The following is a 25798-nucleotide window of genomic DNA, read 5'->3' as shown; positions in this document are numbered from 1 at the left end:
TCTTAAAAATCAAGAACCCCACAAAGTTTTTATTCATGTGTGTTACATCTGCTGATATTTACCCTATAAGAAATTAAAACTGATAAAATTTTTAAAATATTTATTATCAATTCACTTACAACAAAACCATTGTGTTAACACAAATGACACATTTTTATGAAAAGTATTTTTGAAAACAAAAAAATTTGTGAGATGAGTGCCAATGTTTTACATATTTTTGCATAAGTTTCTTCCATAAACATACAGAGAATACAGTGTATGCTTAAATAATTCATTAGTAATGAACGAAGTAATTACTGTATAGTATTTTTTAAATGTATAAACATAAAGCCCTCTACAAAAATCCTATTGTGCTGCCTCAAAATGATGAAATGAGATGAAATGATGAAAGGGATGGTTTCAAGGAAACCTAGGAAGACTTCTGTGAACTGGTGCAAAGTGATATGGCCAGTACACAAGCATTTAATGAGTGCTTACTAATGAGGGCAGCTAGGTGGCATATTAGATAGGGCTTCAGGCCTGGAGTCAGGAAGACCCATATTCCTGAGTTTAGATTCAGCCTCAGACACTTACAAGTTATGTGACCCTGGGAAAGTCACTTAATCCTGTTCGCTTCAGTTCTTCATCTGTTAAAATGAGCGGAAAAGGAAATGGCTCCTTGCCAAGAAAATCCCAAATGGAGTCACAAAGAATTGGACCCCACTGAAAAACTGAACAAAATGTTCCAGAAGGAACAGCTAGGTAATGCAGTGGATACAGCACTGGGCTTTGAGTCAGGAAGATCTGAGTTCAAATCCAGCCTCAGAAATTTCTTAGCTGTGTGACCTCGGGCAAGTTACTTAACCTCTGTTTGCTACTAGAGAAGGAAATGGCAAACCATTACAGTATCTTTGCCCAAAACAATCCCCCAGAGGTCTATAGAGTCACAAAGAATCAGAGACAACTGAAACAACTGAACAACAACAACAAAATGTTCCAGTAAGCAATGAGTATACAAAGAAAGGCAAAAACAGTCCCTGACCTCAAGAAGTAGACATTTCAATGCAGGAACCAACATAGCAATAACCAAGTAATCTGAAAGGGAAGTTGGAGGAACCAGGAATGGTCTCCTAAAAAAGGTAGGACTTAAGCTAAGCCTTGAAGGAAGCCAGGCTAACCTTTCTTTTTAAGACTTGAAATCTGTATCTAATGCAATATTGATCAGTGTGTTCTACAGTGGGGTGGGGTGTGCAAGAAGTCCAATGTAATTGCGTAGGGGAGTAAGCAAACCCTGGAAAACTATTCAATAACAACAATCTTGAAAAGAAAAATTTTAAAAGTTCATGAGAAAGCACTATTCCCCATCTCCTGACAGAGGTAATAATCTCAAAGGGCAGAATGAAACTTTCATATATGTAATATGTGGGCTTATTTCATGACTATGTATATTTGGGGGGTTTCCCCCCTTTTTTTTTAAGCACATGGGGAGCAAGGAATTATTGATCTGGTCTTCTTGACTTCAAAGCCAGTCTATCAACTAAGCTATATTGCATTCATACTTTGTACAAGCCTTAGTAACTACTCTAATTTGTATATGGAAATGCTCTTTTAGTTTTGATTGAATTCAAAAATAATAAAAATAAAATACAATAAATAGGTTGGATTAGATGATCTCTATAGTGTTTTTGAGCTCTAAATTCTAAGAGACTATAAGCCTTGGTCTCAAACACACAAATAACAGGAAAAGACTTATAAATGTCTAAAAAGAAGAAAAAAATTATATTTGCTCAGTCTCATCATAAAGGATGCTGAAAATGAGCCGGGTGCTAGAGTTTTTGGGCACTTTTTCTATGGATGATGCCAATAATACTTACGATGCAAAATGTAAAGAATGTTTGTAAGTTTCCAAGACCTGCCATGAGGGCTTTTTAGCTAGTGTTCAGGCAAATCTGAACATTCAACATAGGCAGTAATTGGTAAAAAGAAAAAGGCATGAAAAAACAAATTACATAAAGATGACAAGTGTAGAGAAAAATTAAAGCTTTCTTAAAAGAAAACATTCTTACCACTTAGAAATGGTAGTTGAGGCACAGTACATGTTGAAAAAATACCAGAGTTGGAGAGGATCCATCTAAAAGTTTGTTTTCAATCTTTAACATAATTTGTGGGCATACAAGTAGGCACGGTGATGTAAAGCTGTCAACAGCAAGGATTCACCTTATATTCAGAAGAGTATGGAATGTTCTGGAACAGTAAGAAAAAAGAAAATATTAAATAAGTAAGTTGGTTTACTAGAAGCAACAATTACCAAGTGATATATCAGTAAATCACTGACAATGGTTATTAATAACTCATTTTCTAATATAGGATAAAAACAGATTAAAAGATCAGCATTCATTTTAGTTTTTATAATGAAGAATTTAATCAAAAAAACTTATTATAGTAAAATTCCTGTTTTCCAGGACACTCAGGCAATAAGGAAGTTTTCCAAACATTGATTAAAGCAACAACAAAAACACTATATACTACCTTAAAGTTTATTAACAATCCTGTGAAGTAGGCAAAAACGGGTATTTTTACCTCCACTTTTAGATCCAAGGAAAATGAGGCTCAAAGCATTAAGTGCCATGGCTAATAAGCAGCAGATTTTCTAATTCTTGCTTCTGTTTTTGTGTAACTACTACAAGCTGACTGCCTTGCTAATGAAAGCTATGATTTAACCCATTAAATTCCAGAACATGTAAAACACTTTTGATGGAAATACTTCTAAAATGTGATATTTAACCATTTCTTGTTGGCTCAGGGTCATCTTTATGAAGATCAATTATTGTGAAATAATAATGAAGAGATATTAATATTTTAAATGTTGTAAAATCCTTTACATTGTTTCTCTTTTTAAGCCTCATGACAACCCTGTGAGAAAAGTAATACATGCTATGTTATTTCCATCTTACAGATGAGGACACCAGAGCTCAGAAAGGTTAAATGACTGTGCCCGTGCTCACACAGCTGGTATTAGATGTGGGATGTTAGTTTAGGTTTTCCTTATGCTAGGTCTAGGACTCTATCTACCATGAGGAAAATATAGCGTCCAAGTCACAGCAGAAGGACACAGGTTTGACTGGACACCCCAATGTAGGTCCTGAAACTTGCTTTCCAGAAGTAAAACCTTGAGGTCAACTTGGTTTGTGTTCTTTTTTCTTAAATTAATTTATTTTATCAATAATCACTTCCATAAACTTTTGAGTTTTAAATTTTTCTCTCCCTCCCTCCCTCTCCAAGACAATGCATAATCTAATATAGGCTATACATATACATTCCTGTTAAACAAATTTTCACATTAATGATTGTTGTAAGAATTAGAATTAATAACAGGAACTACCAGAAAGAGGAAACAAAACACAACAGAAGAAAAAAATAGCAAATAGTATGCTTTGATCTACAGTCAAACTCCATAGCTCTTTCTTTGGATGTGGATAGCATTTTCCATCATAAGCCTTTTGAAGATGTCTTAGATCCTTGTATTGCTGAAAGGGGTTAAGTCTATCAAAGTCAGTCATCACTCAATGTGGCTGTTACTATGTATAACACTCTCCTGGTTCTGCTCACTTCACTCAGCATCAAACCATACAAGTCTTTCCAGGTTTATCTGAAGTCTGCCTCCCTCATCATTTCTTATAGTACAATAGTATTCCATTACATTCATATATCACATTCACAATTATGATTACTGTGTCCTTCTCTCCATCCTTCCCTCTCCTCCTCCCTCCCCCCTTTTATGCTCTTCTTTCTCCTTTTCCCTCTTCACTAATATTTTGCTTTTGACCACCGCCTCCCTCAGTCCCACCTCCCTTCTATTAGCCCCCTCCCTTTCTCCCTTTCCTTTCCCCTTTTCCCTCCTACTGCCTATAGGGCATGCTAGATTTCTATGCCTAACTGATTATGTTACTCCCTTCTTGAGCCAAATATGATGAGTAAGGTTCAAACAATGCTCATCTCCCTCCCTTCTTTCTCTCTGCTGTAATAGGGTTTTGTGCCTTTTCCTGTGATGTAATTTACCCTTATCTGTCTCCTCCTGTCCTTTTCTTTCAGTACATTTTCTTAGTTAAATCAAATTAATTCACTTACTTAGATCCATTTAACCCATTTGATTAGATTTTTTTCATCATTACATCAAAGTCAATTTATACCAACCCCCTTTATGTATACCCCTTTAACATGGTGTAATAACAATACAGTTCTCAAGAATTACAAGTATCATCTTCCCTTGTAGGGATGTAAACAGTTTGCCTTTATTAATAACATGTTGTTTCTTTCTGTCCCGTTAACCTTTTTATGTCTCTTTTGAGTCTTGTATTTGGAGATCAAATTTTCTGTTGAGCTCTGCTCTTTTTATCAGGAAGGTATGGAAGTCCCCTGTTTCATTGAATATCCACCTCCTCCCCTGAAAGATCATGCTCATTTTCACTGGATAGTTTGATCCTTTGTTGTAATCCAAGCTCCTTTGCCTTACCGATTTATCATGTTCAATGCCCTACGGTCTTTTAATGTAGAAGCTGCAAGGTCCTGTGTAATCCCGACTGTGGTTCCATGACATTTAAATTGTTTCTTTCTGGATGCTTGCAGTATTTTCTCTTTGACCTGGTAATTTTGGAAATTTGGCTACTATATTCCTTGGTGTTTTCAATTTGGGATCTCTTTCAGGAGGTGATTGGTGGATTCTTCCTATGGCTATTTTACCCTCTGGTTCTAGGACCTCAGGGCAGTTTTCCTTTATGATTTCCTGAAAGATACTGTCCAGGCTCTTTTTTTCATCGTGATTTTCAGGTAGACCAATAATTTTTAAATTGTCTCTCCTGGATCTATTTTCCAGGTCAGTTGTTTTACCAGTGAGGTATTTTACATTTTCATCTATTTTTTTCATTCTTTTGTTTTTATTTGACTGATTCTTGCTCTCTCATAGAGTCATTAGCTTCCATTTGCTCACTTTTAATTTTTAACAAACTGCTTTCTTCTATTAGATTTTGTACCTCCTTCCCCATTTGGCCGATTTTATTTTTTAGGGACTGGTTTTCTTCAGTGTACTTTTTTTCCAGTTGGCCAATTGTATTTTTTAAGGACTTGTTTTCTACAGTTAATTTTTGTCCTTCCTTTTCCAAGCTATTGACTCTCTCTTGCATACCTCTCATTTCTTTTCCCATTTTTTTCTTCTACCTCTCTCATTTGACTTTTAAATCCTTCTTGAGCTCTTCTAAGAAGGCCTTTTGGGATTCAGACCAGTTCATATTCCTTCTGAGGTTCCAGATGTGGGTTTGTTGACAGTGTTGTCTTCTTCAGAATTTCTGCCTTGATCTTCACTCTTCCCATAATAAGAATCTATCATGGTGTCTGCTTCTTTCCTGGCCTTTAAAGAGATTGGGCTCTCCTGCTGGAGAGCAGAGGGCACTGACCCAAACTTCTTGTGTTGGGAGCCTAAGGCCTGGTCAGTGGCTTTGTGTGCTGGGGCCTCCAGTGTTGGCAGTTGGAGGCTATAGGATTCTGGCAGCTTACCTGGTGTTGGGCTGGAATCAGCAACACTGGAACTCTAGGGGTAGGACTGGGTAGTGTGGCTCCTGGAGATTTTCTGCTCACCCAGGCCTTTCCTTCCTTTTGCTTTCTTCAGCTCCTTTCACATGGATGTTGTAGGGTGTTTATTCACCTGGGGCTCATTGGAGCACTGCTTCCCTTAGTTTTGCTGAGGCACTGAGAGAGCCGGTTGCTGTAGAATGCCAAGGCACCTGGTAGTTTTCTGAGCTGGTTTACACCAGTTCCCTCACCCTCAATGAGCCACTCAAGGGGTCCAGGTGTTGGTGTTTTCCTGCTCCACCACCTTCAGGATCTCTTCCTGGCATGCTGAGGTGGGGCTTTCCACTAGCTTGCCAGGATGCCTCATTCTGTACTACTCCCCTTCCCCCAAGGTAAGAGGGGCCTTTCCAGTTTATTCCTCAAGCTACCTGGGCTACTGGACTGCTGGATCCCATCTTTCTTCTGGTTCAGCTGTTCCAAGGTTTTTCCTGGGGTGATATTCTCTGGGCTTTCAGGGGTTAATAGGGGAGGGTAAGAGAGACTCCACCATCTTGGCTCGCAGAAGCAGAAGTCCAGTTTGTGTTCTTTTGCCTCGCTCCATTAAGGTTAAGTAGAATACATGTTACCTGCATAACCTGGCCGGCTGTGGAACTTGACTGTCTTTCTGCTAAATTAATTAGCAAAATAAAAACTGAGGTGTTGGGACCTTTTACCTTTCAGACAATAATTTTCTTCCTTAATGCTGCTTATCAGTGCACTCCCATTAATTAACATCACTCAGGAAATATTATCTCTGAGTTCTGCATCTATCACATAATGGGCCACAAGCACATCCTCGTCTCCCTAAATCTGCTGTTCCATTTCTATGTATTTGTTTTGAATGTACACTATCTTTCACCATGTCATGAATTTGTGCCAGGGTGTTTGGGGTATGGGTTCCTCCAAAGCCTACAAATTCTTCCTCATTAGATATGACAATAGATAATATTCTCCAAATTGTACTTACTATTTGATTTTGAACAGAACTTCAGGCAAACACTATTAAACAATGCATCTTTAACGTTATAACAAGAAGAAAAGTCCAGAATGATGCATGCATGATGGAACCACTTTCTCAAAATTCTTTCCTGCAATAATCATCTGGACACCAACTTGATCCATGGCTATAATCAATGAAATAACATTATAAAGCAAGATGATAAAAATATCCCCATAAAACTCATGGTAAGATCTACAATTGACTAGCAACAATAACAACTCACATTTCAATAGCACTTCAAGGTTTACAAAAGACTTTCCTTACAACAATCCTGTGAGATAAGCAGTATAAGTATCCTCATCATCACTAAAGGAGGAAACTGGGGCTTGGAGAGGTTAAGTGATAGTCATGGTTAACACAACTAATAAATGTCAGGGTCAGGTTTTGAACCTAGGTTTCTTCACTTTTAAGCCCCAACCTCTTTTTACTAACATCACATAATGGTACCTTTGCTACTCTCATAAAAGCCAGAAATTATATTTCAGGGAATTTAGAAACAGATTATACTTAAATGGCTTTGAACATCTCTACACTCATTTGCCAAGAAATAATTGTTGTGACACCTTTGAAAGTTTTTGGTCAATAACATTTTCCTAGTCAAAGATTTTGCTTTATGGAAGCCTACAACAGTCACGTCAAACTCAACCAGAAACAGGTCCACTAAACCATACAAAAGGTTCCCTGCAAGCGGTTACTGAGTTAGAAAACCAAATATTAATATTATTTATATTCTACAATATTTTTATTTATTTTGCTGTTTCCCAATTACTCTTTAATCTGGTTTGGGCCGTACTCAACAGTGACGGCTATGTTTGACACTCCTGGCCTACAGCATTAAAATATGAAAGAATGGTCAATCTAATATTCTGCTTAGACCTAAAAGGACTATGTTATTAGTTAACGTGTCAAAGGAGAAGCTAACAAGTATCATCAAACTAGATAGATTTCATCAGTGTTATAAAACCATTAAGGGAGTAAGCTATTTAGAAACTGAAAAAAAGGTGAAGAAATTATTATTGCAATTCAATGATATGATTGTTTTTACCTCTTCTAATGACATAACTTAGTTCAAAATGCCAGTCACCCATATGAAAATACATACAGTTAATAAACTTTACTGCATGAAATACGGTACATGAAATACAATACTGAAAGTGTATTGCTTTTCAATGAGCCCTACAAGCACCCTCGAATCCTTTCACTGAGTACTAACATCAACATTTATTAATCACTTAGTAGGCAGACCACTGTGCCAGACACAGAGTATACACAAGATTAAAAGAAGACATGATTCTTATCTTTATGGAGTAAGATACTGAATGAAGCATGTTAAGTGTTTAAGAAACATGTTAAGTGTTAAACAAGATGTGAGGGAAGAAAAAGATAATGATTATTAGAGTGATTAAACAAATGATTTTTTACAGAAGACAAGCTGGGCTTTAAAGGATGGGGAGGAAAAGAACTACAGGTCAACCAGTACTTTCCAGGATATTTTACAACACCTGTATTCTTTCAAAGGGGAGAAACAATTCCATGTTAGTTAGCAGCAGACTGCAAAAATAATTAGATAAAATTAGAAAGCTATACAATGGTGGCTCCTTGCCCCTTCTTCTCACCACAGGCCACACAACTGAATTTTTCTCAGAAGGCTGATTTGTGACCATCTTTCTACTTCAATGTTACATGCATCAAGGCGTTATTTATGGAGTTTCAGCCCCTCAGGAGATCTTGGAAAGAAGGCTAAGTACTAAGAAAGTTTCCTCCAGAAACTTTCTCACCAATCAAATAACACCAATCGAATTCCTAATCAACCAACACCAAGAATAATGAGAGAATAAGCAAGAATAGAAACAAAAAAAATTAGTCAAGAAAATCATATAAGGATAAGGTTATAAGGATAGTGATAGGCCTGGACTCTCAGAGCCAGCAGTGACCTTAATCGTTATGATGCCTCGCTTTGCACCTCTATCCACAACCTTCCAATTCACTTTTGATTGGGGGTGGGGGAAGGGGGATGTGGAAGGAGAGGAGAAAGGTATGGAGGATGGGTTGCCAGAGCTCTTTTTTACCACACCTTCTAGTCTAGCTGGACCAGAAATCATTAGGTCTAGCAGCATGACTAGTCAGTCTACAGACAAGCTCAGACTGCAAGAGTCTCACTTCTCAACACAGAATGCAAACTCAATCAACTCATTTCACCTATTTCCCCTCACAACAACCAGGGCCACAAAGCCCTATCAAGACTCAGAAAATATCTGTCATCATTCCAGCTGGAGGGAATCCTTCAAATCAAAGGAATCATAGATCCATTTGTATATCTGAGTAAGAGAGCAGATGCTCATGTACAAAAACATAAACAGTTGGAGCAGCTAAGTGGCAGAGTGAATAGAGGTCTGGCCTTGGAGTCAGGAGAACCTGAGTTCAAATCTGGCCTCAAACATTTGACACTTACTAGCTGTGTGACGCTGGGCAAGTCATTTAACCCCAACTGCCTCACCAAAAAGCAAAAAAAATTAAATTAAATAAAACATAAACAGTCAAAATAGACACAACACAAAAATAATAATATAAATAGATGAGTTTCATACAAAGAAATGACAAGTAAAAGAAATGTTGTTTAGTTGCTCAGTCAGTGTCAGACTCTTCATGACCCCACAGACAGCACACCAGGCCCTCCTATCATCCACTATCTCCCAAAGTCTGTCCAAGTTCATGTTTGTTGTTTCACGACACTATCCATGACACATCTCATCTTCTGCCATCCCCTTCTCCTTTTGCCTTCAATTTTTCTCAACATCAAAGTCTTTTCCAATGATTTCTGTCTCATTATGTGACTAATGTATTTAAACTTCAGCTTCAATATTTGTCCTTCCAATGAATAGTCTGAATTTATTCCTCTAAGTACTGACTGATTTGATCTCCCTGCTGTCCAAAGTACTCTCAAAAGTCTTCTCCAGCACCACAATTCAAAAATGTTGATTCTGTGGTGCTCAGCTTTCCTTACAGTCCAACTCTGACAGCCACACTGCTACTGGAAAAACCATAGCTTTGACTATAGACCTTTGTCAGCAAGGTGATGTCTCTGCTTTTTAATTTGCAGTCCAGATTTGCCATAGCTTTCCTTCCAAGGAGCAAGTGTCTTTTAATTTCATGGCTGTAGACACCATTTGCAGTGATCTTTGAGCCCAAGAATGTAAAATCTGACACTACTTCCATTTCTTCTCCCTCTATTTGCCGGGAAATGATGGGACCAATACTTTATGGAAAAAAAAAACCCATGTAGCCCAAATAGCTTCAAAGCATAATTCTTTTAAACTTTCCAAGAACAAGTAATTCCTAAATTACATAGATTTATAAATATGAGACAAAGCTACATTACTTAGTAACTTTTGTGAGGAAAATATAGAATCAAATTTAAGTCTAAAATTAACACTAATTAAACTATATGCTACCTACTTCCCACATACCTACTCCAGCAAAATCTTGGAAGTTCACACCAGATTGAATAATAACCAAGAAAATCAAGGTGAAAGTAAATAACTTCTTCCACCCAAGAACTGGACAAAAAGTCTGCCAGAAACCCAAGAACAACTGGAAAGGAATCCTATGGATTCCAAAAATGTAATCTCTAAAAACCAGAATAAATTTCCCATGTCTTCCTAACTCCAAGGGCCAGTTTGATAGACATTCGCTATCACACTGACTCTTCTCCCATAAATATATGGTTACTAAATCTATCATCAACCTCAGAAATATGGAATTATTTCTTCTGATCTTGACATTAAGAGTAGATACTTTGCTACCTATTGTTCTAGCTTCACTGTACTTTCTTCCTCTGTAACTCAGTTTTTTTAATATCAAAGGAAATATCTGAAAATAATAAATTTAAAATTTCCTAAGCCTACTTTTTTTCCATTTAAGTGAAGGCAAACATGGAAATATTTAAAAGAATTAAAATTTTGATATTAGAGAAGAATATTTTACCTTTTATTAAGTCAAGTTCCAACATACAATAGAAATCCACATCTTCTATTCAAAACATGTTTATCTAAGAAGAATTTCTTTTAATCCCAGTGTGAAAAAACTTAAGCTGTTAAAAAAAAAAGTCTTATGCTTACAGAACAATTTTATCTGTTCTGTTGTAACAAGAAGTCACTGGTTTCCTTTCTGTGGTAAACAATGGGAACTAGCAAATCATGGGAAACACACTCCCTGTAAAACATGTACTGTTTTTATACACAATTGGGTCTACTTCCTAATTATCAAAGCTTACCAGAAGCATAAGAGATAAAAATCTATCAAGAACTGCACAATAAAATTGGGCAAATCACATGCAAAACAACTGAGGCAAATTCCAAGTTTCCCTGAAGAGACCAAGTAAGGAAAGGAAAATGTTTCCACAGATTTGACATAAACTATCTTCCAAATTCCTTTTAAAATTTTTGAGACTATTAGTCTCACAAGATCAGAAGTCATGCTTTTTTTGCTACTGTGCCAAGTTTAGCACCTTGTGGATTAAATAATAATATTACTAAAAATGGAACTAAAGGAACCAGTACAGACTTTGCTTCCAAACTTTTCCTTAAAGAAAAACTGTCAGTTTCAATTTTGTTTTGTTTTTCACCTCCATCCCTTCTCAAACAAGAGTGACTAGATAAATGAGCATAAGTAATCTTGGAACCATGAGGCTCTTTCAATATGAAAATATTGGAATACTGGAACTCTTGGAGATAAAAGTTTCTTCAAATCATTTTAGACTAAATTTCTATACTAGTTTTTCTTCTGAAAGATACATTTTCAGAAAACAAATTCCTCTTTTTAAATAACACTCATTAAAACAAACAAGTTTATACATAGCTTCAGTCCACTACTTATGTGGACTAAAGCCCAAAATAGGTTAGAAATAATTGGCAGGTTCCAAAATTTCATGTAACTTTCTTAGCATCTATTTTTATTAATAATTTTCAATTAATTTTTTGGTATAGCATTTTAAGACAGAAATAGCCAGGGCACAGTGCATTGAGTTGGCCTTGGAGTCAAGAAAACTTGGGTTCAAAAGTCCTGGTTCTAACCTTGGCATCTCTCCAAGACTCTAAGTTGTAGAGCAGTTGCTTATCCGAATTAATTAGGGTAATTTCTTTACTGGAGTTTCCCACAAGTGTCAAACAGGCAAGAACATACCACTCCCAAGTGGGACCCAAACCAGATTAAAATGTAGTTCCTTTGTGAGTTTACTATGTTGATGTATTAATTAAAAAAGAAATATATACATATGTGGTTTTCTAATAAAATATGAGGCCCACAGGAATCCTTAATTATGATTTCTCTTTGAGTTTGACATAGTTGCCCTACATCAGTAAAATCACAGGTCTGGCAAAATAAAAACATTTTTTAAAAACCAGGAATCTGAAAAACAATATTAAAAATTTTCTCCAAGCAGTCAATTTTTTTTTTCTTATTAGCCCTTCCTCTCCCGTACTGTGGATATCAGGAGAAAGAACTTGATTTAGAGTAAGTAAGTGGAAGAGAGATTAAGGTTCTGGCTCCTCTTTTAACTTATGACCCAGAACAAGTAAGTCATTTCACCTCTCTCAGACTCAGTTATCTCATCTCATTCTGAACAAAAAAATCCACAATCCTAAACAAATCATGAAATCAACTAATTTAGGGGTTTATCACCTTCCTTTTGTATGTTATCTCTGCCTTTTAGAGTGTAAGCTCATTGAGGGCAGGGACTATCTTTTTGTTGTTGTTGTTGTTGTATCACCAACATTTAGCATGGTGCCTAGAATATAGTAGGTACTTTATATACATACATATACCTATATATGTATATGTATATCTAAAATTGATTAGACCATCACATTTACAGCCAGAAGGGACCTTAAAATTCATGTATTCTAACCTGAATTTATGACAAATAAACTGAGTTTCTTAAGTAATTTACTCAAGGTCATACAAGTAATAACTGGTAAAGCCAATATTTTCAACCAAGTTCTTCTCACTCTAAATGCAATTTTATTTCCACTGTACTTCACAAATATTCTTTGGTTACTCACTCAAACAGTGTTTTCAAGGCTACTTTTAAAAACAAGCAACCATACTTTAAACGTTCTAACCCAATTCAGTTATAGTCATTAAAGATAAAATCCAAGTCAAACATTTTGGCTTACATATGTTCCCAGAGTGATTACGTTCAAAAAGCCATTCTAGGGCATCAGAGCTCTTTTCTGTAAACTGCTATTAGCTATCTCAATTGGGTTGGGTTGTTTCCCCCTTGACCTCTTATTTGGGCACTAGGTCACAGACTCTCTCACCCAATTAATGGCTATCCTACCTAAGAGCTGCCAATCTAGCCCTTACTTAGTAACTCCATGAAATACCATCCCTCTTGGATTTTTCCCATCTTTGGTAATTATTTTGTCAGTCTCTTACACAGCAGTAGCTGTTTGGATACATTTATTTCACAGTTGTTACTTTTTTTTTAATTGTACACATATTTGTATTTTTCCTATACTTTCTTCCCCAAGTAAATCTCTAAGCCACAAAGCTCATCTTTGCCTATATGAACTCTCAAAGCATTTAGAAGTACATCCTCAGTGAATGTTACTCACAAATTTTTTTTATGCCATACTAAAGGCCGCTTCCACAAAGCCCTATACCTCACTGTAGGGGTAGAAGTGGCCCTGGTTTCTCAAAAGCTATGCCGGCAGAATGTAAGTTCTGTCAAAGTCTACCACACTCTCCCAGAAAAATTTCAAGTATCCTTCCAACAAAAGACTGTTAGTGAACAAGCACTTATTAAGTATCTCCTACTTGCCAGATATTGAGCTAAGCACTGGAGCTATCAAGAAAGGTAAAAACAGTCCCTACCTTCAAGAAGCTCACATTCTAATGGAGAAACAACATAAAACAATCATGTACCTATTACTAACTATGAATGGAAAGGCTACCAGGAGGCTGGCAAACAGGTGAGGAATTCTTTGGCCATGAACAAACTAAAAAACAAAGAAAAAGAACTTAATTAACTCTCAATTCTTCCCAACTATATTTGTAGAGAGATAGAAAAGGGGGCACAGGAATGCTAAGAATCACTATTTGGGTGCTATCTATAAATATTAATTAAATAATTGAGTAGCATACATATGAGATCTTTGTCCAATGCACACAGAGTTAACAAACTACTAGAAAAACCAATCACATCCATATCAATACTCTCCTACTAAGTGGAACCATAAGAAAAATGGAATGTATAGCAAAGTAAAAGAGGAACCCATGAGTTCTCCTTGGAGAGTTAAACAAAAGAATTGAAGTCAGTTTCATCATGAACATCATTTCATGGGACACTGGGCCATCCTGTCTGACAGTGCTAAATCGGCACAAGCAGAAAGACCACCATAAAGATAACTGCACCTTATGAACTAACAAAATCCATTCCAAAAGATGAAAAGGTAAATAAATTCTATGGAAAACTTGACAAGATTCCACATATACTCTGATACTAAGTGACTTCAATAGAAAGATGGAAGTGGAAAGGTAGCAAAAGTAAACTATGGCTCAGATTTCAAAAATAAAAGAGGAAGACTACTCAGAAACTTCACATCTACACATTATAAATACTTTTTTCTAGAGGAGAAGCAGAAAGCCCTGGATAAGGTAAGAATTGAAAAAAAATCATCAAAAATAAAATTGACTCCATTTTAACAGACAGGAAACAATTGGTAATTGAGGTGGGAGCCACATCAGATCAGCTATTAAGAGAGTACACAGTCAAACCACTGACTATATGTTATAGCAAAGGTCAAAAGTATGAACATAAGGAGATAGAGTGTTATGATTGCAACAACTTTTAAGTTTACCTGTTCAAACAAGCTGTTCATGCAAAAAAATAAGAAAGGAAAAAGATAATGACCTCATTATCACCTTCTGCAAAGTTTAACCAGAACAAAAAGAATGCCATAAAAGCCCAGAATCTGCCAACAGGCACTTGTCTGCCCTTGTCAATAGATAACATGTAAAGTCAATACCAGTAGTCATTGTGTGTGTGTGTGTGTGTGTGTGTGTGTGTGTGTGTGTGTGTGTACACTTTGTACATACATATGTAATTTGTACTTTGTGTGTGTATTTATTTATTTGTTTGTTTATAGGAGCCATTAAGATGAGTTCCTTTTGCAGTTAGTTTCCTCAGGGGAGTCTACAAGTGAGGGCGTGAAATTTCTAAAAGTGGATCTAAAAGAGTGGATCTATGCTACTCCCACCTCCCCTCAGCCCCACCATACCAATGATCTGGGTGCATTGGGACCAATTAAATCCTACCCAAAAGTTATGAGGTACATGTCACCTCATGACACAGCTCTGCCCAAAAATCCTAAGGATTTACTTACTTACTTACAAGCTTCCCCAGCCACACCATCATAGAAGTATGGGCAGGTATATTAAAATTTGAGTGGGAGTTCAAGATAGCACTAATGGCCATCTCCAGGGCTTCTTAAACTTTTTCCGCTCTCGACCCCTTCAGCACTTCTTTAGCTGTGGGTCAGAACTGATAAGGTCAGAACCCAGTTCAAAAAGCACTGAGTCACAGGTGATGGTGCAAATAGTTGTTCTGGTGAAGGCAAGAGGAAGGAGCTCCAGTGCCACACGGTGAAGTCTGACAAGACCTCATAAAAGGAACTTTGTGGGGGCAGCTAGGTGGCGCAGTGGATAGAGCACTGGCCCTGAAGCAGGAGGACCTGAGTTCAAATGCCGCTTCAGACCAAACACTTGACATGTACTAGCTGTGTGACCTTGGGCAAGTCACTTAACCCCAATTGCCTCACTAAAAAAAAAAAAACTTTTAATTTAAAAAAAGGAACTTTGTGTTAGCTTCCAAAACATGATGTAGATAAGGCAGTATCAATCACAAGCTTATGGATTCTAGTAGAACTGTACCAGAGCATTCATCCCTGGGCAGTAAGGACCCTTTACCCCCACCTACAACTAAAGCATCCCATAAAGGCCCTACCTGACTTGATTTAAGGGGCTGCAGGACACTGGTATGACATTAAAAGCTAGACTGCAGAGTTAAGAAATAAGACAGGAAGTAGAGACAATAATTATGGATGACTTTTTTTTTTAAGGCAATTGGGGTTAAGTGACTTGCCCAGGGTCACACAGCTAGTAAGTGTCAAGTGTTTGGTCTTAGGCCAGCTTTGAACTCAGGTCCTCTTGACTTCAAGGCCAGTGCTCTAACCACTGTGCCACCTAGCTTCCCCCATGACTTTTTCTAGAAGGCCAGCAAGTGAACAGACTAATTTATAATATCCCAGATGAAACTGGAAGTTACACATGAAGTTAAACAATAATACTTAAGTACACCTTCAGTGTAATTACAGATGTTCACTGCTGTATATTATTTTTTCTCTCATGGTTATTTTTATTTGCTTTGTGTTCGCATTATGCATTTATTACAGTTTGTTAACTCTGCTTAGCTTTGTTGTTAACTATTTGCACATAATCCATTTTGCATAGCCCACTGATGTTATATTATGAATATGATACTGTTTGCTATTATTCATATTTGTTTGTGTAAATAGATATGCATGTTACCTCTGAGGAATATATAAAAAATGTATCTTGTATGAAATTCACACCTGTCAAAGAAGCAGCATGTCAAGTGATGCTCTACATTCCTACATGTCCACTGCGTGTACTTTTAATGTGTGCTTGCTATGAAAAGCAATTACACCTGAGACGATTATCTGGAAGCCCAGCATGGAACAAATTGGAAGTTAGAGATTTGAATGGCATCCTGGGATTTGTAGCTCAGAAAAACAAATGTGCCCCTTTTTGAGCCAGAAGGCATACTTCAGTCACACACTCAGGAGTTCTCAAAGGTATAAACACACTTTTTGATATGTGAACTGAGAAGAAGCAGTAGAGACTTTTAGAACTGAACAGCAGTCACTGTGGGAACCCAGCATCCCCAGCCCAAACCAGGACTTAATGAGATGGGCCAGGAACAATAGGTAGCACAGGTAGCACAGGAACAGGGCAAGAGGCAAAGGGAGAGCTAGAAAGGCAACACTCAGGATAAAGCTAGCAGTTGTACCTTGCCCTTTGCCTAACTCATTCTCCCCATAACTGAGCCAGTAACAGACACTATTATATTCTTCTTGCTTCTAATCTTAAATGTTTCCTGAATTAATTTTTCCCTTAAAGAGACAACAAGTTTGTTTTTTTAAAAGATAAAACATAAACTTAAACATAAGGACAGGGACGCAAGTCTTTGACTGAATTTTCTCAACTAGGGGCTCCATGCTATTGTGATTCTACTATTCTACTACTGTGTTCCACCTTTTCATCTGCTACAAACTCCACATGATAGTGGAAGGGAGAACCACATGGATCTGAGAGACCATTATATTCTCCCTTGTTGAAAATGGAACTTAGTATAACAGGTTGTAGCTGATTAAATCTCCAGAGAGAAGGGGGATAGGAAAGACCTTAGGAGGGATTCACCTCTGCTCCTATCCAATAGGAATAAGGGAGAAAAAGGACAGGGTATCAGAAGGCCAACTTTTAACCTCCACAACCATAGCAACGCCATTACTGTTACAAGTTACTTCTCATCATGGCCAGTTGTGTCAGGAGGCATGAGAAAAAGTACACAGAGTACTAAAGAGTTTAGTTAAGGATTCAGAGTCTTCTAGGTATGCCAGGCTTTAATGAATGAAAGAAGATGCAATAAATTTGAGCAGAGGTCAAACAAAGAGAAATTTTTTTTTAGGCAATTGGGGCAAAGTGACTTGCCCAGGGTCACACAGCTACTAAGTGTCATGTTTGGTCTGAGGCCGGATTTGAACTCAGGTCCTCCTGACTTCAGGGCCAGTGCTCTATCCACTGTGCCACCTAGCTGCCCCTTGAGAGAAATTTATTTTTAAAAATGGGGATTCTAGAGGGTACATTGGAAGGGGAGATCAGAAGAAGGATTATGGAGAAGACATGGAGATGTAGGCATAGAAATGAGGAAATAGGACATGGTAGCAATACAAGAGTTTTTACTTAAGCAGAATGGAATGAGGAGTTTTCTAGCTGTAAGAAGATGGAGTACAATTTTATTTGAACTCTCACCCTTAAGAATTCAGTATTTTTTCTCTCTCAAACACTAGGAGAAAAGAGAGAACAGGTCCAACACCTGACTTTAAAAATACCTGGTTATGAGCTTACCAAGGTCTCTACCAACTCACATCCATCTCAGCTTCTTTGTTTCGTCCCAACACTACAGAGGAATGGTGCAGTCAAAAGACTGTGGAAAGTGTGTGTGTGTGTGTGTGTGTGTGTGTGTGTGTGTGTGTGTGTGTGTGTGTGTGTACTCAGCTCCAAGTCAAGCTTGGTGCCCACGGCCCTACTCCTAAACAACGTAGTAGCATCTGACACTTGATCCTAGTCAAGGGCCTGGAATTAAGAAGCTTGGTGACTAAAGTTTTGCTTCTAACCAATGTCCTGATGGCAAGAAGCCTGGTGGTTGGGTATGGTTGGGTATGCCATGGTCATGAAGGTCTAAGGAATTACTGATTTTCTCATGTGGTTCAACAAAACAGTATATCACATGTAGAAAGTAGATCCTGGGCACTGGGAGGGGGAAAACTGCCTCACCACCTATTCATTCTTTAGCCCCTTGAAATATGACTTCCATTCTCATCATTCTACTGAAATTACACTCTGGAAGGTCAACAATAACTTCCTATTCACAAAATACAGTAAGTTTTCTCAATTCTAATTCTGGCTTGGCTTCTCTGCAGTGGTTTCCTTTAGGAAATTCCACCCTCTCTTGGTCACTGGGATACTTCCCATCATACAGGGAGGCAACTCCTGCAGAGAAGGGGCCAGTCATCCTTACCAACTACAAACCCAAGAACCTTGGGAACAGAAATGTTTCCAGCCCAGTACCCACAGCCATCATCCCGGGAAGCAACCTAGCATGGAGTTGCAGCACTGTCCCTAAAGGTGCTATAGCCACAGCTACTAGAGACCCGAAATAAAAGCTCTTGACACTGAAGTCTCTGGCACACTGTAAAATGGTTTAACTTCAGAAATGGTTAGGATTTTAACAGTGAAAATTACATTAAGAGGTACTGACATCTACTTTGCCACTCTACATAAAGGATGATAGGATTTTTCCATCCAACTTGCAATTGAAACCCTCCATGAGTTGTCTCCCCATTAAAATACAAGCTCCTTGAGAGCAGAGACTCTCTTATTTTTCTATTTGTACACCCAGAGCTTTACCACAGTGCTTTGCACACAGTAAGAGCTTAAATTCTTTCATCCTTTCAATCACTCATACTATTATGTTGCTTCTCACTCTTATTTGCCTACTCCTAACCACTCATTCTTCTTGTAAGGTTTCCTCTTCTTTCTCACACCAACAATGCCAAATTCAACTATTTATTCTCTATTCTTGTCTCTATATTCAATACTAAAAGAGCTCCACTTCCAAGGCACCAACTAGCTATGTTGAAGAATTTTAAAACCCTGAGATTCCACCTAAGTGTCAATCTCGTACCTTCAAACATCCATTTGAACATTTCTACTTGGCTCTTTGTTGTCATCTCAAATTCAACACATCTAAAATGGAACCCATGTTCCCTCCAAAATCAGTTCTTATGCCTTGCCTCTGTTCTCCCAGATGACACAGGCTAAAAACACAATATTTAAATACTTCCTCATGGCCCTTATCTAATCAATCAACAATTGTATGCCCTGTAGGTTAAAATCCTATCACTAAATGTTTATAAAATTTACTGAATTCCTACATTAAGCTGAGCACTATTCTACAGGCATATTAAGAAAAACTCAAATCATGGGCTCTTGAAGAACTTAAAATCTAGCTAGAGAAAAAAGACAAACAAAAAGCAAAACAGGACATGTGATTTTTAAAAAATTAATCCAATAAATATTTTTTGAGTGCCTACTGAATACTCAGCACTAAGCCAGACACTGTAAAACCCATAGAAAAAAACACATACAGTATATACAAACCATTAAATATGCACAGTTAATATTAAGATCCAGGTTGAAGCTAGGCTCAGAAAGTATTTATTTACATGATGTACAGCAAGAATACTCAAGCTACAGATCTCAAACATGACTCTTTTATGTGCAACTTACAGGTCTTCAATAACCTATGGACAGATGAATGGTAACAGAGTGTACCTACAAGAACATCCACATGGTATTAGCTGTCTTTTCATTACACCAGACTACAGAAATTCCTTTTCCCTTTCCAAATAGTTCCTCTAAATCTGTTCTAATCTGTTTTGCTTCTGAAAGAGAGAAAACAGAAAAGTTCTGAAAAGAACCACCGAAAAAGACAATCAACTAGGACCATTTAATGCAGCAGAAAAAAAGCCTACCTGTGCTATACTTCCATAGACTATGAGTGAACCACTATCTCATAATATATGTATAATTATGCATAAACATAATATAGCTTCAGTTTACTTTTCCAGAATGATTTCATATTATTCTACAGTCTACACTCTAGCCAAATTAGTCTGCTTTCTGTCCAACTCCTGCCTCTACGCCCCTTGTAAGTTGTCCCCTATGCCTGGAATGTCTTCCCTCTGCCTCTTAGAATCCCTAGCCTTTGTCAAAGCTTAGCTCAAAGACCCTCTCCTGCTACATGAAGCCTAATTACCCCAGAAGCTAGTGCCACCCATGTCCTACTGAAATTATTCTCTATTTTTTAAAATCTATTTATCTATGTGCCTACTGTTCTCCCTGATGAAATGCAGGCTCCTTGAGAAGGGGGAATGTTGTACAACCTATTATCAAATTGCTTAACTTCTCAATGAGGGGATAGGGGAGGGAGGATAACTCAAAATTTAAAAAAACTAACACTAAAATTTTTTTACACATAATTGGAAAAAAAATATTTGAGAATGGGGTCTGTTTTGTCTTTTTATCTCCAAGATCTAAATGCCTGGGACATAGTAGGCACTTAATACCTGTTGAATGATAGAAACAAAAATATGTAATTATTATACAAAAGATTATCTTAATTGTTTAGGATTTAGATGATTATGAAAAGGTTAAATAAATTGTGCTCAATACATTCTAAGAAGAGAAGGAAGCATTTTATAAACACACACATCTATGTGCACATGTATACACACATGTTTACACACACATTTTTATGTATACACATACACACACTCTCTCTCTCTCTCTCTCTCTCACACACACACACACACACACACACACACTTTTTTTCTTTTGGAATAATTGGGCCAAGGCAACAAAAAGAATCCAAAGTAGTGTGGGGAAATGGAAATGGCGGGTAAAAGAGGAAGGGCTTATATCTGGATCATCATTCTCCTAGTAAAAGAAGATGATCTGTAGAGAGATCTGGGGTGGGGTAGGGCAAATCTGGGGTCTTTCCTATAGATTTGCTCAACACAGAAGTCCAAGGGGATCTTGAGGAACTTAACAATGAGGTGAAGAGAACAAAACATACAAATCAAAACAATACAAAATTCCTAACTCTCTGTTCCCCTCTCCCCCCATTATAGCGCCTACTATTTGTTCCACCTGTGAAGAGTGGTCTTTCTACTCTGTCTTAGGTCTCCAACATCTGCTCACAGATTGGTACCAGTTCACTTAGTTTCAATCGAGCATAATCTACTCTTTCCAGTGCCATCTGGCAATCCTTTTTTGATGCATAGCTTGAACCCTTGTAAGGCTGGCCATTTGCCACCTGGGTGAGAATACCCATCTGGGCAGACAACTCAGCTTCCACAAGTTATGTAGAGGCAGCAAAGGCTGCCATCTACTGATCCAGCCACCTTTTATTTGGACTGCTCCAGGATAATGTTCCCAGTGCTTTCTTTGCAGGATAGTCCCAATCTCCCCATCAATTATCAATTTCCCCATCAATTAAGATATCCCTAATATCCCCATCTGCAGCTTCTGGTTTGCCAAAATATACTTCAACATGAATATAACAGCAACCTTGCTGAAACTCTCTCCCCACAGAACTCAGCTCTGGCCTGCAAGTATCTCTTTTTTTAGTCCTACACAGAGGCAAACCAGGAAAGCACATTTTAGAAAAATATCAATCCAAAATAATTAAGATTACATTAAATTTCAGTACATAAAAGAATAAAGCATCTTTTATCTAAAATTCTCCTTTCCACAAAACTGAGGTCTTACTCCATTTTGGTTTTAGCATCATTAAATATTAACTCTGTTCTACAAATGTTATGCTTAGATGTGTCTGATCCACAGGCTCACAGGATTCAGAGCTAGAAGGTACCTCAGAGACTATCTATCCACTGACCCCTTCATTGTACACAAATAAGGAAAATGAAGTCCAAAGAAGTTGAATGACTTACTCAAGGTCATATACATAAGGAAATAACAAAACTGCTCTACTCTGTCAGGAATTAAAAATCAAACCAGAGAAGTAGTCAGACAATATAAACCGAAATAGTTTTCAAAAGAATTCTAGTCTATATATAAGTGACATGAGAGCATGCTCCCAATCATTAATACACAGCTGAATCCAGATTGAAGCATATCTGAAGTCCCACTTAACACTTTGCAATTACAAATATGACAGAAGATGAGAATGGTCAGTGTTGGAGGGGATATGTGAAGCTGAGCAAACTGAGGCTTTAGGAAGCTGTTAAGTGATCTGGCTACTCAGGACATTAATTTGGAATTATGTAAAAAAACCCAACTACACTTTCATACCCTTTGACTCAGAAAATTCACTACTGGGTATATGTAATCAAAGGAAGTCAAAGATAGAAGCAAGACCACATATAGGCCAAAATTTTCATAGCAGCACTCTTATAATAGCAAACCGGAAGCAAAGCTAAGTATGCATCAACTTGGAAATGGCTGAAAAAAAAACAAAACCCTGCATCAAATGAAAGTGATGTCATTTGGCCTCATCACTGCCACAGAAAAAAAATCAAATGTATCATAGCTATTCCCCCTTGCCATCAGGCATGCAGCACCCTGTAGGACTACCAGACATCTGGAGAGCACATGCTGTGATAAGACACCCCATTCAGGTTTGGAATTCCTGCCATGAGCATAAACTCACATAATCCACTCTCTCCATGCTTAAACTTCCACTCCAGCCATCTTCTGGCCATATGCCTTGTGATGCACTTCTCATCTCCCCACCTCTTCCTTTAGAAATCATGATGAAATGGATACTATACTTATGGCTACATTAACCATCCCTAGGACTTCAGTCCTGGTCACCACTCCCCTTATGTGTTGTCCTCCCTCCCTTAACCCACCCCTACCCCTTCAATCCTCCCCCCACCTTGATATAATGTAGGCTCCTTAAGGAATAGACATGCTCCAAATCACTGATAATTAGTGCAATTCAGTGTAAATTATTAGTGCAAAATGCAGATTATAACTCTGAGGTTCTATGTCATACTGATAAGATTTGTAAAGTTAACAAAAAGGAAAAATGAAAATGTAGGAGGAGCTGCAGAAAAAGAAGCATACTAATGCACTGTGGTGGAGCTGTGAACTAATTCACCTTACTCAAGTACAAAAAGTAATGGAAAGACGTTCACTGAGGCATTGACAGTAATATCTGAAATATCACAAAAGAGGACAAGATTAGAGAAAGGCAAATAACATTTTTCTTAAATGGGAAGAAAACAGTTAGAAAACTATAGGGCAATGAGCTTGAAGTTGATCCTTAGGAAAATTCTAGAATGTCTAATTCAAGAGATAGTAAATATCTAGAAAGATAGTGATCACAAAGAGCCAGCATGGCTCCACCAAAAACACGTCATGCCAGACTAACCTTATTTCCTTATTTGATAGGTTACCATGCAGTGGATATACTTAATCTAGATCTTAGAAAAGCTTCTGATACAGTATTTCACACTATTATTCTGAGGAAAATGGAGAGATCTGGACAACCATACCAGTAGTATCAAACCCAAATAGAAACAGGGCCCCTAATGTACATAAGGGTCCATGCAGGCCATACACTTATTTAGTTTTAAAATGTAACATAACCTATGTTTTATTATATTTTTATTTATTTTGCTAAATATTTCCCAATTATATATTAATTTGGTTCTGGCCCCACTCAGGAATGTTGCTGGCTGCACCATTTGTTTAATATCTCTGGACAGCACAATAATACAATTAGATGAATTCAGACCTGGTTGGATGGACACACTCAAAGAGTAGTAGTTAATGGTTCAATGCCAACTTGGCAGAAGTTTCCAATAAAGTACTCCAGGGATCTGTGGTGGGCCTTCTGTTTAACATTTTCATCAATGACCTGAATAAAGGCACAGATAACATGTTCATCAGATTTGCAGATTGCATAAAGCTGGGCAGGATTGCTAATAAATTGGGTGACTTCATCAATATCAAAAAAAAAAAAGATCCTGGTTAGCAACTAGACTGTCCTGAATCTAGTAAAATTAAATTGAATAGGGATGTCTTAAGTTTTTTGGGGAACACACATAGACATGCACACACAATTGAGTGGACAGAATTCTGGGCCTGGAGTCAGGAAAATGTGTTCCAATCTGGCCTCAGACACTTTCTAGCTGTCTGACCCTGGGCAAGTCACTTAACCTTCTTTGTTTCCTCAACTATAAAACGAGGGTCATAATAGCAGCCACCTCCCATGGTTACTGTGAGGATCAAATGAGGTCGTAACTGTGCATGGCACACAATAAGAGCTATAGAAACATTCGCTGTTATGATTACTCCCATCTTTTGTCATCTTTGTCAAACTGATGGCTATCAGGTTAGAACCACAGAATTCTTTTGATTTTAACTCAATGAGTCAATGAGCACTTATTAATAGCTTCTTATATGCCAGGCACTGTACCAAACGTTAGGAGGATAAAATGAGATAATGCCTGTAAAGCACTTAGCACAGTGCCTGGTACATAGCAGGCACTTAAGAAATGTTATTTCCATTCCATTCTACTCAAGTAAAAGACGTGGGAAGGTATGGTTCAGTAGCAGTTTTGTTTTTTTTAAAGATCTACAGGTTTTAGGGGACTGCAAGTTCAGTATAAGTCAGCAGTATGATGTGGCAGCCAAAAAAACTAATGGGATCTTGGAGGTATAGCTTCCAAGCACACGGAGGTATTGGTCCCATGGTCTTCCGTCCTCATCAGACTTCATTTGGAAGGGCACTGATAAGCTGAAGAGTATCTGCAGATGAGTTTCTATAGATGGGCAACCAGAATAGTGAAGGGCCTTGAGTCTATGTCATATGAGGATAAACAGAGGGAACTGGGGATGTTTAGTCCTGAGAAGAAAGGGGGTGTGTGTGCAAAATCAATTTATCAACAAGTATTTACTAAGCACCTACTATGTGACAAGATATTTTGCAATTGGAATACAAAATTTAAAAATGAAATAATCCCTTCTCACAAGAATCTTACCTTCTAATACGGGATACAACAAATACATATATGTGTGATATAAACATAGCAGATATATGAAGTTAATGTGAATTATGAAATTATTATAAAATAATTAATTAGAGAGGGCACTAGCAGTTGGAGGGAGGGTAGGAATCAGGAAAGGTTTCATACAGAAGATGGCATTTGACTTGCATCTTAAAGAGATGATTCTATGAAGCTGATATATGGAAACAGTACTTCCTGGATATGAGGAATGGCTAGGCTTGGAGGCATGTGCGAGAAACAGATAGGCCGGTATTGTCCAGTAAAGGTGGAAAAATAGGCAGAGTAGGGCTAGGTTGTGTGAAATACATGTATATATAATATTTTATATATTATGTGTGTGATACATTATATATAACTTAGATAAGTATGTGTATATATATATATATATATATATATATATATGTGTGTGTGTGTGGGTGTATATATACACACCCACACATATATATATTATTGCTTAAAAGCAACAGAAAGCCACTAGAGTTGACTAGGGGAGTCACATATTCATATCTGCACTCAAGATAAATTACTTTGTCAGCACTGTATAGACTGGATAGGAGTTGAGAGAGACTTGAAGTAGAACCACCAATGAGGAGGCTTTTTGCAATAACCTAAGTAAGAGAAAAAGAAGATCTGAACTAAGACAGTAGTTGTCTGAGAGCAGACAAGTGACTTTGTGGAAGCAGAAACAGCAATATCAAGCAAGTGACTGGATATGATGTCAGATACTGAGAATACTGCCAACATTACGAAA

At 37.5% G+C, this 25798-nt stretch overlaps 1 protein-coding gene across 9 annotated transcripts in view; it reads right to left on the bottom strand.

The window, feature by feature from the left end:
* FRYL (FRY like transcription coactivator) overlaps positions 1–25798 on the bottom strand; it is a 292081-nt gene that overhangs the window by 256384 nt on the left and 9899 nt on the right. For all 9 annotated transcript variants that reach the window (XM_020990364.2, XM_078148492.1, XM_078148491.1 and 6 more), the window contains exon 2: positions 2046–2223. The gene's annotated coding sequence lies outside the window, so the exon portion shown is untranslated. The remainder of the gene's footprint in view (positions 1–2045; positions 2224–25798) is intronic.

This window comes from Phascolarctos cinereus, unplaced genomic scaffold (assembly GCF_003287225.1).
Source record: "Phascolarctos cinereus isolate Bilbo 61053 unplaced genomic scaffold, phaCin_HiC Scaffold_9;HRSCAF=440, whole genome shotgun sequence".
Taxonomy (NCBI): domain Eukaryota; kingdom Metazoa; phylum Chordata; class Mammalia; order Diprotodontia; family Phascolarctidae; genus Phascolarctos; species Phascolarctos cinereus.
Note: the sequence above shows the minus strand (reverse complement) of the source record. Positions and strands in the feature narration are given on the sequence as shown.